Here is a 14,123-nt window from a genome sequence, read left to right as displayed (position 1 = left end):
GGACATCTGAACGTCCGAACCTCTCGGTAATGAATACTGGAGACTCTGAGGGAACCATGAATCACCAAGTTTGGAGAATTTGCTGTATAATTGATTACTTTTGATTAATCTTCTCTATTTGAGTATAATATTTTTTGTCAAACAGATGGAAGACTCAACAAATGAAAACATGGCGGTATAGTTTCCCTTATTCCCAGTACGAATCAATGTAATCTTCAGAGTGTAACCAGCGTAAATGTGTCTATTGCTTTTAATTAATCAACGATTGACGAGGTTGTCCTTCTACGACGGCCCTTATTACATTGCCATACAACCCCAATTCAATTGCCAATTTATTCTTAGATTATGAAAATAACGCCCTTATTACATGCTTGCGCATTATGGCCCGCATGCATATGGCATGCGGCCCGCGGTTACGCGATTTTTTGTTCTAACTGCATACTGGACGGTATGAAACCAACGAGACGGAATTAGTCCATTCATTTAATATTTTAATCCAACAAAGTATCAATAGAAAGGAGACAAATGTAAAAATTATCGAAGGAGAAATAGAAACCTTATTTGCTTCATTGTGGTTGGTATCCAATGAGAAAAAGATTTTCTCTGCTGAGATGATTTTTCTTCTCCGATGCTAAGCTCTCCGAGGCTTGATAGAAGGTATCAAAAGCCTGCTGTTGAGAGGAAAACCTTAAATATTCGATAGAAAAGAGACAGATGTAAAAATTGTCGAAGGAGAAATAGAAAGCTTATTTACTTCATTGTGGTTGGTTACCTCTCAAGAGCTGTGTGCCCGCCTTAGATAGTCAATTTTGTAAAAAGCTCCAAGTCAAAATGATAATAAATAAATAATATGTGATAATTATGTAATGTAATAATACGTGACAAATATGATAATAAATAAATAAATATGACAAATATGATAATATATAAAAAAATACGAATAATTAAAAATAAATATGACAAATAACATATAATGGCGATGAGAGAGGGTTAATTCTCCGGGGATGAAAGGCAGCTCTGTGCCCATCTCTTGGGCGGTCGTCCGGGTTGCCTTGAAAAATCCCGAAATTCCTCCTTGTGAATTCTCCCAGGGAGAGGCAAAAACTGTTCACAGGACTCCTTGATAAGCCACTTAATACTGCTGATACAACACCCTTGAGTGTATCCGCAGTTAAGACTGAATAGTCCGTCCGGTTGCGAAATAATCATTCCTCTACCGGAAGAACCACTGTCCTCATTTTACTCTTCCGGGGGACTGTCCGCTCAACGGCCGAAGATAGTTTTTCCCATGGCCATGTTTATCATGTTAAGATTTTTAGCGGGGAGGATGTCAACCGGATTTTGGATAGGGTGAAAAAACTTATCAACAAGTTTTCAAAGGTATTCTTTAGTTCGAAGATTATGGTCTCCTTTTCGAAATTGGCAGCTGCGAGAGACCATTCGACATCGATGTAGGTATATGCTGCGCCTGTTTGGAGAAATTCAAGCCATGCAAAGCATGTGGATGCAGCAGTTAATGAAGCCGCGCGTATCATATCCGGCTGCCTGAAACCAACTCCCATCGACAAAGTCTACCCACTGATTGGAGTAGCACCACCCGCCATCAGAAGAGACGTAGCAGCCGAGATTGAAAGGAAAAAGTAGGCTCTAGATGATCGACACCCTATGTCTCAACACCAAGTGCAACCGTCAAGACTAAAGTCCCGTAAAAGCTTCATACAAACAACTGCTCAGCTCGCAACCACTCCCACTGAACGTCGAATAGAATTGTGGATGCAGAAAACCCCAAACCCCATCGTAGAATTGAGAGAAGAAGGATCCGCAGGTTTCCATTTGCCGTTTGGCACATGGAAGAATCTGAACAGACTACGGACAGAAACAACCCGCTGTAAATCGAACATGGTGAAATGGGGATATGGCACCGACGACAGATGTGAATGTGGAGAGATCCAGGATTTTGAACATCTCCTAGGATGTCCTCGAATGAAATCAGTCTGCACTAGGGATGACCTAATTTTAGCAAATGACGCTGCAACTAATGTTGCTAATCACTGGAGCTCCCAGATTAAATTTAAATTTCTTTTAATACATTTTATAACAAGGTTTTAAATACATTTTATTAATGATTTTTTTTTTTGTATATGTCTGTTACTCCGGACACGGAAGAAGAAGAATCGATGTAGATTTTCGTCCGCCTGCAGTCGGGGATAACTTCGAATAGGTGTGGAAAATCCTTTTCGAAGTAGTTTGTCTTTTTGGCAACGGATTTAAAATATTCCTCCAAGCTGGAGTAGAGCCAGAAGGTTCTACTGCCCCTCGGGTCGTACTGACGCGCTACGAGGAATGAATTCTTTAGCTTCACCATGTGAGGAATAGCCTCGGACAAATGCTTAAAACCACCATACCTGAAAACAAACATTTAAAATTAACTACTAACCATCTTCTCTCAGTTCCTAATCGAATATTGAACATTATCAATATACCCAAAACATTTCTTCACCATCGTAAAAAAAATTAAACAATCGTCAAATATCTGAATAAAAAAAATTTCACCATCGTCAATAAAGGCCATATAATATTTTGACGATCGTCAATTTAAAGAAAAACTTTTTGATAATCGTAAAATATAAGATATACATATCCTTTTTAATTTGATAATAATACATAATTTATCGATTTATAAGGGGAAAAAATTTATCTAAATTCTAATGATTTTACTTCCATAGTTACTCTTTCGTATTCGGGGGGTCTTCTAACTGTTTATTCTTCGTCATTCACCTCGGAATCGTCTGAGAACTTATCATCGAGGGAGGTTATAGCACTAGTTGCATACTGTGTTGATTAAATCAGTTGTTTTGGTACCCGAGAACAGCCCATGGAGTATAGGTAACCTCACTACCTTACCAGGATTGTCGGTATCGGGAGAATCAATCCACATGTGACTATGCGTCATTATCCCTAGTTTTTCAAGTTGAAATATGTATTTCAACTTCAACGCTTTAAAACTTGAAGCGCACTTGATTCTTTTTTGGGTTTAAGAAGATAAAAACACGAAAAAATTGCTTCAAAACTTTCTGCAATTTAAGTATATTTTTAAGTAATTTCGGAAAATTTACGAACGCCCTTCAGAAAACTGCAGGAAGCTTTGAAAAAAACATCGAATAGAAATAGAACATCAGTAGTTGTGTGCAACGTTACACAATCGGATACGCTTTTCTTCGCGTGCAGCCGTTGATATTCATTTCATTCCTGGCAGGCGCAATGATACAACTATTTGACCACGGATGTAGGCATGTTGCAGCCAGCCGGGCTGAAGGCGCGTCACATTGCGAAGATGACTCGGCCGTCTTCCCTTTCCTGGCTATCACGACGATGAAATCGCCGCAAACATACTATCTCCAGAACGAGCCAGCCAGTCATTTATGGCGCCTTTCTACATCGACCAATGGTGAAAGAGACGAGGCCTCCCTGAAAATCCGCCCTTTTCCGGAGGAGGGCAACCGGGTCTACACGTTCAGAGCTCCAGCACCAAGATTCTGCGACGTCTTGGCATTGAAAAGAGATGTCGCTATTTCTGAGCTTTCTCAGTATGGTTCGATATCTCCCATCTGGATCGATTCCGAAGTTCCAAATTTATTTGACTTTACACACTGTCCGATAAAACTATTTGCGTTCGTGACAATCACACAATCATCCTTATTTTGTTGTGGACATGGAATTTGTTTCGTTTTTGTGGACAAATATACGATGTAATGGACTACTAGACAGGGTACAAATTTTAGCATTCTGATACATGTTTCTTAACCAAAATTTCACGTAGAATACGATTCGCGCAACGAAAATTACTGAAACCAACTCCTAACGAAGATATTAGCGTTTTTATTTCACATTGGTTACGAGGAATTCGAACTGCCCGCTCACAAGAAACTCAAAGCTCTACGTGAGTCAAATCGCGCACTACAACGGTTTCAGCAAGCTTCTCAATCGAGCAATGTTCATTTCCCACCATGTGTTGTTCAAACTATAAGCGATTTGCTACAGCTGAGCCAAAGCGTCAAGATTGAGGTTGCCAGATTTTTATATCGCAGAGATTGTCATGATGAACGTTTAGCGTGCGATGTAAATCACGTAGAGCATTGAGTTTTCATGAGCGGGTGGTTTGAATTCACGCATCAAGAATTATTGAATATCTTCGTAAGGAGTTGATTTCGGTAATTTTCGTTGTGCGCATCGTGTTTTAACACTGAGAAAAAACTATGGCTTATAAACCTATTAGAGGTAAATATGGAACACCACTAATAGTAGTACCTCTAACATATAATAATATCACATATACCTTAGTTATGGTCTCTGTACCTTAATTCGGTACAGAGGACCTTAGTATGGTTCACAGACCGAGAATCATTAGTTTATTTACGACTATTATAGGTGTTCCATATTTACCTCTATAGGTTTATAAACCCAAGTTTTTTCTCAGTGTACGTGAAAGAGGTTGTTCCAAAAACGCCGCTTTGGCCCCCCCCCTGGATTCGCCCATAACTTTGCTCAGATGTTGTACTAAGTGTCCCCGACGCTTGGGCAAAATTTCAGCCCCCTCGGATAATTAGGGGGGAGGGGGCAGGGGGGCAAAGTTGCAATTTTTTCAAAACTTTAAAAATCGATATCTCGCGAAACGGTTTGAGTGTAAGTGTTGCGGTTTGCGCTAAAAAAACGTTAAAAAAATATTCTCTACACGAATATTGATGCTGTTTGCATGGTTGCGTAATTTATCGTAGTCATAAATCGATTTTTTCGATTTGGAGGTTCGACTTTTTTTCGTTTTTCGTCTCTCCTCTCCAGGCGATCGTTGCTACGTGAATGAAAACCGGTTGAGGCGATTCTCCATGAAATTCTGCATCTGCTACACTTTGTTTGACCTTGGGGAAACGATTCGTTCGTGAGTTATAGCGATTTTTCTGCGCGTTACCGGTTACGCGCGGGCGGCATATCGGCGGCGCTCCATCCCGCACGGGCGAGGCAGAGGTTGTTTCACCGCTAGGGCCTTATATTCATGCTGTAGGCTGTAATTATAGATATTTTCTCCTCCCCCCACCCTTCCCTCCAATAAATATTGTTTAATACTTCGTTATATAGGGTGTCCCAGACCATCCGTAACAGGTCTTTTTCTCGGTTGGTTTAGGTAGTACGAAGTGGGGGACCGCGGGGTTATATAGGGAATTGACCCCAAGGAATCCGAATTTCACGGTCCCGAAACCCCCTATGCCCCCGCTTGGGAGGTAGGTGCCCCCCTTAGGGTCATGATCCCAAAAGTCGGGAGACATTGTGCCTCCCCCTTTTACGCCCCGAGGGTGGCTAGGGGGGCCTCGGGACCATAAAAATCGGATTCCCTGGGGTCGATTACCTGGGAAATCATCTTTTTTCCGGAGGGTCTACGTCAATTTGCGCCCAAAAATGATCTCTTCAAAACGGGGACGTCGGCCTCCTCGATAATTTCCCTTTGGTCAAAAATTGACGTAGACCCTCCGGAAAAAGATGATTTCCCAGGTAATCGACCCCAGGGAATCCGATTTTTATGGTCCCGAGGCCCCCCTAGCCACCCTCGGGGCGTAAAAGGGGGAGGCACAATGTCTCCCGACTTTTGGGATCATGACCCTAAGGGGGGCACCTACCTCCCAAGCGGGGGCATAGGGGGTTTCGGGACCGTGAAATTCGGATTCCTTGGGGTCAATTCCCTATATAACCCCGCGGTCCCCCACTTCGTACTACCTAAACCAACCGAGAAAAAGACCTGTTACGGATGGTCTGGGACACCCTATATAACGAAGTATTAAAACAATATTTATTGGAGGGGAAGGGTGGGGGAGGAGAAAAATATCTATAATTACAGCCTACAGCATGAATATAAGGCCCTAGCGGTGAAACAACCTCTGCCTCGCCCGTGCGGGATGGAGCGCCGCCGATATGCCGCCCGCGCGTAACCGGTAACGCGCAGAAAAATCGCTATAACTCACGAACGAATCGTTTCCCCAAGGTCAAACAAAGTGTAGCAGATGCAGAATTTCATGGAGAATCGCCTCAACCGGTTTTCATTCACGTAGCAACGATCGCCTGGAGAGGAGAGACGAAAAACGAAAAAAAGTCGAACCTCCAAAATCGAAAAAATCGATTTATGACTACGATAAATTACGCAACCATGCAAACAGCATCAATATTCGTGTAGAGAATATTTTTTAACGTTTTTTAGCGCAAACCGCAACACTTACACTCAAACCGTTCGCGAGATATCGATTTTTAAGTTTTGAAAAAATTGCAACTTTGCCCCCCTGCCCCCTCCCCCCTAATTATCCGAGGGGGCTGAAATTTTGCCCAAGCGTCGGGGACACTTAGTACAACATCTGAGCAAAGTTTGGGCCGAATCCAGGGGGGGGCCAAAATCGGCGTTTTTGGAACAACCTCTTTTGGTTCAGAAACATGTATCAGAATGCTGAAATTCGTACCTTGTCTAGTGGTCCATTCCGTGTCACGGATCCCGAGTTTAGCACACAACCGGCTTAAATCCGGGTGGAGTAGATGTAAAGGTCGACTTTTCCCGCCAGGGGAAAAGCCGCCTTGGGAGACCGGAGTCCCGGAGGGATGACGGATGGGACATCAAAAAAAGAAAAGAACACGGAGTTAGGAGGAACCCTCCTAACTTGCCCAACCTCCACGCGAGACCGCACAAGTCATAAAACACGAAAAACTAAAGAGAAAACGAAGATTCAGCCCCGAAGGGCTGATTTCAACAAACAACTTACATCACGCAAGACCAATCCACACAGGTCCAGGAACGGGAATCTTGGTAGAATGTCAGCTCCTTTAATATATTGAATTTCTAGTTTATATTCTTGTAGGAAAAGGTTCCACCTGGTCATTTAAAACCGAAAATATTGAACAGTTTTTTCGAAGTACACGATCGCCTTACAAATATTTCTGACATTCGGGTCTAGGCGTTCTTTCTCCCACAACAGTTAAATGCCCGCAGAGAGTTCTCCTCCAAGACGGTTGGGCCCTATTTCAGATTTGCAATTTTGAAAATATGATCGTGTTACAGCTTATGAGTTCCAAACCGAATGGAAGCAGCGCCTACGACCCAGGAGGGCGGCTCTATTAGCGGCGTGCTCATGTAATCACCTCAGGATAAGAAATCTTACGACCAATAATTTAACACCCCTGACGAAAATAACAATAGCAATCAAGATTGAATTTTGGCTGTCAAGGATATGCATTCGTCTTTTTTCGTACAATTACTTGGTTGATTCCTTTACGATGTAATTCCGTGTCGCGGATCCCGAGTTCAGCACACAACCGACTAAAATTAGGGTGGAAGTGAGATAAAACCGAAAAAATGGCCCAGTTTTTTTGAAATACGCGATCGCTTTAAAAACAATTATTCCATACTTATGTATTAATACATCATTCAACAATCACTTACTTCTCCGCCTCCGTTTCCTGGGCCACCCCTACACTGGAAAAATAAGTAGCTTGAAACAAATCAAAATCAGCTTGAAGCAAGCTGGAAAAAATCTTAAATTTGCCACCAAGAAACGTATAGCATGAAATAAGCATGGCCGTGCTGCTTGAAATTAGCTACCCGGCGGAATCTTAATTATTTTTCGTTTAATGCTCGGATCCAATACTAAATATTGAAAGTTTTATTCATTTTTCATACAATTCCGTAACGGAGGGATAAAACGTTACTGATTTTTTCGACATGGATCATGTTGAAGTCGTCGTGCGTTGCCGCGGGTTTTGTTCTCGGTTTGCAGCACTGTTAAAATGCGCGGCTTTTGGAGATCTCCTGGAATGACTTGAGAATGTAGGAACGTATAACTTAATGCCCGTGTCGAAAATGAGGGCGGAGTGGTTACAATCCAATGGAAACTTAATTCAAGAAGTTGGCTGCAAACTTAATTTAAGTCTAATTTTTTCAGCTATTTCCAAGATTCGTGTCATGCTTGAAACCAGGAATCTTGAATCGAGTATACATTATCTTGAATCAAGGAAACAACTTCTTAGAATTAGCAGCCATGGTGGCTTGATGTAAGACTCAGCAAGTTTGACTCAAGATTTTTGTGCTGCTTAAATCAAGCTAGCAGGTGATCCAAGCTGTAAGGTAGCTGCAATTAAGGATCTCATTCTCGAATCTTGAATTTAGCAATAAATTGCTGTTTTAAGATAAAAATTCTTGAATCAAGCTGATTTTTTCTCAAGATTCCGAGACGGCTTGACCGTAGCAGACTTTTTTTTTCCAGTATGGGCGGGCCGTTGGTCAGACCTCCTTGGGGTAGGGGGCTTACTCGGCCGCTGGGTCGTCCTGAAAATCCACCCGGAGGAGGACAACCTGGTCTGCACTCAGAGCCTAAGCATCAAGATTCCGTAAAGCCGTTCTCGCCGCCATTGCAGATTGCAGTTTAAATTTGTTTAGGTCGGCCTCAAATTCCGCCGAATAGCTGGCGTAGCTCTGAACTTGTTCTAGGGCAAAATGGGGAGACTTTGCGAGGGGTGACTTAGGGCTCATTATCTCTAAAATGTGCCTAAACGACTGAGGAATTGCTCGTTGTCCGAATCATTGTAAGCCACTCTTGGTTGCCCTGTTAGATATGCGGCTCCAATGTGGTGTCCAGCTTGATTAGCTGTTATGATTACCTATGATATTTATGGAAGGGGGGGTAACACAGGATCGGCGTACCGGAAATTCGCAAGAATTGCCTCCCCTGCCTTCAACTTCCGTTTGCACTCCGCGTCGTGGCACCTTTGATAAAGTGCTGCTTCTGTTGCATTATATTCAAAGAAGATGTTGTTTGACACGTGTGCGCCCGGCTTATGGAGGCAACGGCGACAATTCTTGACGAAAATCCAGTACACCTTCTTATTGTGGGTAGAGATCGAAGTGATAAGCCCTTTCGCGTCCGCAACCGCCTGACCGGAATACAGAGCAACAAGTTCTATGACCCGACCACGAACACCTTCATCTGGAATCATCTCCTTCAGGGAGCCGATTGTCAGGTTGGAGGGGGTGTAAGGAGTTCGTTTTCGTGGAGTCGGGTACAGGACCGTATTCCTCTGCTTATCCGTCCAGACGGTTGGGTTTTCATTTGCGCGGGAGACCATTACCGAAACAAGACTTGTGTGGAAATTGTCCTTTGTTATTTCTCCCACGGTAGGAAGAAATGGGACGCTCACCCTTTCTCCATTTTCGTTCACCTCCCACTTTGAACTGTAAACAGTTCGAAACCGCTGGTGTTGGTGGTACACATTCATGTCCACGATAAGCCGGCCATTTACGGATATAATTGACTTTTGGGCAGGTAACAACCCCTCGATGAAGCGTTCCGCCAAAATTTTCGCCTCACCTACGTCAGATACGGATAAGCCGTTCGCTACACAGTGGTAACTGGCCTTCTCTCCGCGGCTGCTGCGAAACCAAAGGACACTTATCCGCAATGTAGGAAACGACTTACGGAGGAACGCTTCAAAGAGGCGCTTCACCCGTCCAAAAGTCAGTTCTTCGGGAACTCCTGCAGCTGGTACATTCCATTCGATGTCAAGATACGGTTTGACCGGTCGACCGTCGGCTATGATTTCGAAGACGGCTGGGAAAGGGCCTTGGAAATCATTACTCAGTGACCTAAGCCTACCGTATAAGTAACACGGATCGGAATATTAGGCAAATTTTCTATCAGCTTCTGGTCCTTGACAATAGGCTACCGGGATTGCCTCACTATTCCTAGCGACGTGCGCCATCATGGACCTCACTGTTGTGTAATTACCCCATCTGAAACATAAGTGGCCACCTGTGAAATGAGCTTGAATGTCTGATTATCTATTAAAGGTGAACAATCCCTTCACAAAAAAACAATGGGAACATGCCATGCTACAAATACTTATCACGCCTTACACTACCAAATACAGTCCACGAATAATATACTGAGGAATCGTCGATGGTAGTCTTATTAAACGTTTACCGCCATCTACCGACTTCGTCAATGTTAAAATCCGGCAATGTCAATGTGTGAAATTCGTGGACGAACATCTTACAAAATGACGACAATCGTCCATAGACGTCGTTCTTGATAAAAGCGGGAACACGAATCTATACAATGAGCAGTAAGCATCAACACCTACAAATTGGTTTAAATTTTTAGTGTCTATTAAATGAAAATGAAATCACGACGTTAAAATGATTGTCGATGTGTGCTTTTACGGTGCCTTTTGCATTAAGAAGTTTAATCACGCCTGATCACTACCACATACACTGCGCAAATAATAATGTGAGAGATCGTCGATGATAGTCGTATTAAACGTTGATCGCCATCCACAGACTTCGTCAATGTTAAAATCTGGGAATGTTAATGTATAAAATTAGTGGATGAAGATCTTATATAATGACGACAATCATCCATAGACTTCGTCGTTGTTGAAATCGGGAGCGTGGAATCTATACAATGAGCTGTAAGCATCTACACCTACAAATAGATTAAAATTGGCACGGTTTATTAAATGAAATTGACATCACGAGCTTCAAATGACTGCGGATCTATGTCGATGTGTGCTTTTAGGGTGCCGTTTGCAATAAGAAGCGTAATCATCTGGAGGATTAGCTTGATGTCATAATTTCTGTAAATTGACCTTTCCGGATAAGCGTCCAGGTGATTACGTTTCGCAAAATCACAGGATGCCGCCGAGAGGAATTTGGCTAGTGTGAGAATGCACGATTTCCTTTGATCCCTGATGTGCCTTGTTCGCTGGACTAACTGTTTAATGACAAAAGCTATGCCGGCCAACTGAAGGTGGTCACCAGGTGCCAAGCAAACAGTGCATTGCCCACACGGCTCCGCTGCAACTTCGGGATCGACAAATCTGAGAAGCAGCAAAGGGATGCAGACGTGACGTCCGCAAATAGCCCCCCAAGCCAGCAACTCCGAATTACCAGCGAGGATCTGGCTGACTCTGGCCCTAACGATTGGCGGGATGGATATGAAGTCCCTTGGACTTGGGCATAAGGCAACTAGTGACGATTTCATGAGTCAGGAGGCCGCCTCCATTGCCACTCCGATTCTATGGGCACCCGCCGGCAACCCTGAAAATCGAAGGTGGGCATCGGCTGAGAGGACAAAGTTCTTGGCATTCTGGAACAGAAACACGTCTACGGGTCTAACTCCAGCTACTCGTTTCGTACCTAACTTCGACATGTACCCTAACTTACAAATTTTTATTGCATTTTCTATCCCAGAAGCTAACAAAAAACAAAAGATCACAGAAAACAAATACTATGTATACTTGACCTGTATCACACTAATCGTAAAACATTCAGTACAGCATTCCATTAGGGAACACCATACAGTTTGTGCGGCAGAGACCAGTTGAGAGACATCTTCACTAGGGTATTTTTGATGGACAAAACCTTTGACACTTATCCGGTAACAGACCCTGGTATCAAATCAATGTCAGCGCAAAAATCGGGATCCGAATGAATGATCGAGATGAATCAACTTAATGATCGCGGAACGTTGAAAAACCTGAAACTTTGCGAGAAACTAAAGCTAAAATTCTGAAACAAACAAAGAAAACTGATACGTAAATATAAACTTTTTTTGGATGAATGACTCTGTTAAAAATTAATATTAAAACAGAGGTTCGTGGTTCGCATGTGAGGAACTACAGTGCCGTAATGAGCAATTTCCACCATTTATTGCGCAAGCGTCATTTATTAATGGTCTTAAATGCCGTGAGTCGAAATTTGCAAACTGCGTAAACCAATGCGTAACTGAAGTCAGTCACGATGTGGTCCTCCATTGACCTCCTGCGATCTCCGTGGAAATATTCAATTTTTTGAAACAACCAGACCTCGATGTTCCAAGCGAATTAATCCCGAGTGAAGAGGTCCGACAATGTGAAAATACGACCTTTCTCCGTCCGCATGTGAATTGTAAGAGAGTACATGTATAGAGGTTTGAACCTTTCATCATTTAACGTTCCTCCTGTCGCGTCCAAGGGCATGGTCGTCTTTGAGCCTCGTACTCGAATCAATTAATCGAAACTTTCGAAGAAAACTTCTCTGCCCTCGCTGAAAATCACAAATCTAATGGGCTCCCCCACTGATCGTATAAAATGGTGCTCTCCTTTAGTCGAAAGCTAATTTCTCAGCAACATTAGAAGGTCGAACATTGCGTCTACATGCAGATTATTTTTCATCAAACTATCGGCGTTTCTTTAGTCACATTAGGAATTAGAGTAAGCAAACCTGGTAAAACTATCATCTCAAGGACATGAGGATGGTCAATATTGCTGCGCAACTTCTTGTAAACCGAGTAGGATTTTATTCCAGCAAGATTTCTGTTCTGAAAGAACTCAATTGGCGCATTTCTAACATCAGATTTTCTACATTTTGTACTCTGTACGCGTTTTAACTTCTCGGCAGTCTCCTCTCGTTCGATTCCTGATAAATGTCGTGTTATTTTCTTCACGTGGAGTGTGGGACAAGGGCATTTTTCTACATTCATATGAATATCCGCAGGCATACCGTTGACAGGAACTGAACCGTGTATGAAACCTCGAGGTAAAAAGTTCTCAATCCAATAGCTTTGACTTCTGTCCTTCAGAGGCGGATCAAGCAATTAGGCAACACCGGGATGCCTCCATTCAAACCTAAGCTAAATAATCGATTCTTTTCGGAGCACCTGGCCCCTCCAGGAATCGATACATTACCTTAGGTTGAAATGGAGAAAAGACATGCAATGTTACAAATCCTATTCTTTCTCACGTTTCACTCACTGCGGTTTGTATAAACTTGACAACGCCGATCAACATCATTGCCAGGCTTGAACTGCTATGGTTTCGCCTTATTAATAATATTATTTTATTTTCATAAGGAGGGGCTCTGCGTCCGGTTTGAGGCTTCTCGCTCGATTCATTGACCCCCACCATCGGTTCCGGGGATTATAGCCGTAGTAACACCTCACACTCGTTCTTACTAAAACGACGCCACAGCGAATGAAAAGCTTTCCAAAGGGCACCTACGCGTCTGTGCCCTTTTCCCGGAAACTACAGAATTTGATCCCTCCTCAATCTGTCATAGTACCACCGCCTTTCTGAATTTAGTATATCAGGCTTACATAAGCAACACATGCAAAACTACAATGAAAGAAACTACAAAGCAACTAAATAAGCCAAGTGAGGAACTACATGGTAAAGGCAATTACATAGCAATTCCGAGATTAAATATCAAATTAAATAAAATAAAACATTCATATAATTAAAGTTAAAATCATTGATAAGACAAAATGTTTGATTCCTGATAAATGTCGTGTTATTTTCTTCACGTGGAGTGTGGAACAAGGGCACATTTCTACATTCATATGAATATCCGAAGGCATACCGTCGACAGGAACTGAACCGTGTGTCTTGTAATTTCTACATCCACCATGCGCGCAACAAGCATAGATTGCTGTTTCAATTTCCGTCGCCGTGCCGGTCTCGTCTTAATCTGCTCAGTCTTCCTCGTCTCTACATTTAAAATACACCACATCCTTTTATCTTCGGGTGGACTTTGATTTCGTCAAATCGTCAAATTTTTCCTGCATTCTGGCTCTGCACCAATTGTCATCCAGTTTCATCTCTACTTTGTCCCACAAAGTCGCCCATTTATCCTGCCTAAAAATTAAGACCCCTAGAGGATCGAAACCTCTCCTCGCAGGATTCAGGCACGAATACGATTTACGCGGAAAAGAAAAATCTGCATATTTGTCTTCGATTCGATCTTCCTGTAGGAATAACTTCTCACCCGAAATTCATCTTCTCTTCGTCTACCTTTTGACTAGGGCCGTGACCCTGTTTGTCTAGCCTCTAAATTAATAAATAAATATGACAAATATGATAATAAATAGATAAATATGACAAATATGATAATATATAAATAAATACGAATAATTAAAAATAAATATGACAAATAACATATAATGGCGACGAGAGAGGGTCAATTCTCCGAGGATGAAAGGCAGCTCTGTGCCCATCTCTTGGGCGGTCGTCCGGGTTGCCTTGAAAAATCCCGAAATTCCTCCTTGTGAATTCTCCCAGGGAGAGGC

At 42.6% G+C, this 14,123-nt stretch overlaps 1 long non-coding RNA gene across 1 annotated transcript; it reads left to right on the top strand.

Moving 5' to 3' along the window:
• The first annotated feature begins 278 nt into the window (after positions 1 to 278).
• LOC140225479 (uncharacterized) lies at positions 279 to 2,425 on the top strand. Its single transcript, XR_011900560.1, has 2 exons — positions 279 to 1,455; positions 2,184 to 2,425. It is a non-coding gene; the product is annotated as an uncharacterized lncRNA (long non-coding RNA).
• Positions 2,426 to 14,123: the final 11,698 nt, after the last annotated feature.

The sequence above is a fragment of the Bemisia tabaci genome, chromosome 9 (genome assembly GCF_918797505.1).
Source record: "Bemisia tabaci chromosome 9, PGI_BMITA_v3".
In the NCBI taxonomy this organism is placed as follows: domain Eukaryota; kingdom Metazoa; phylum Arthropoda; class Insecta; order Hemiptera; family Aleyrodidae; genus Bemisia; species Bemisia tabaci.
Note: the sequence above shows the minus strand (reverse complement) of the source record. Positions and strands in the feature narration are given on the sequence as shown.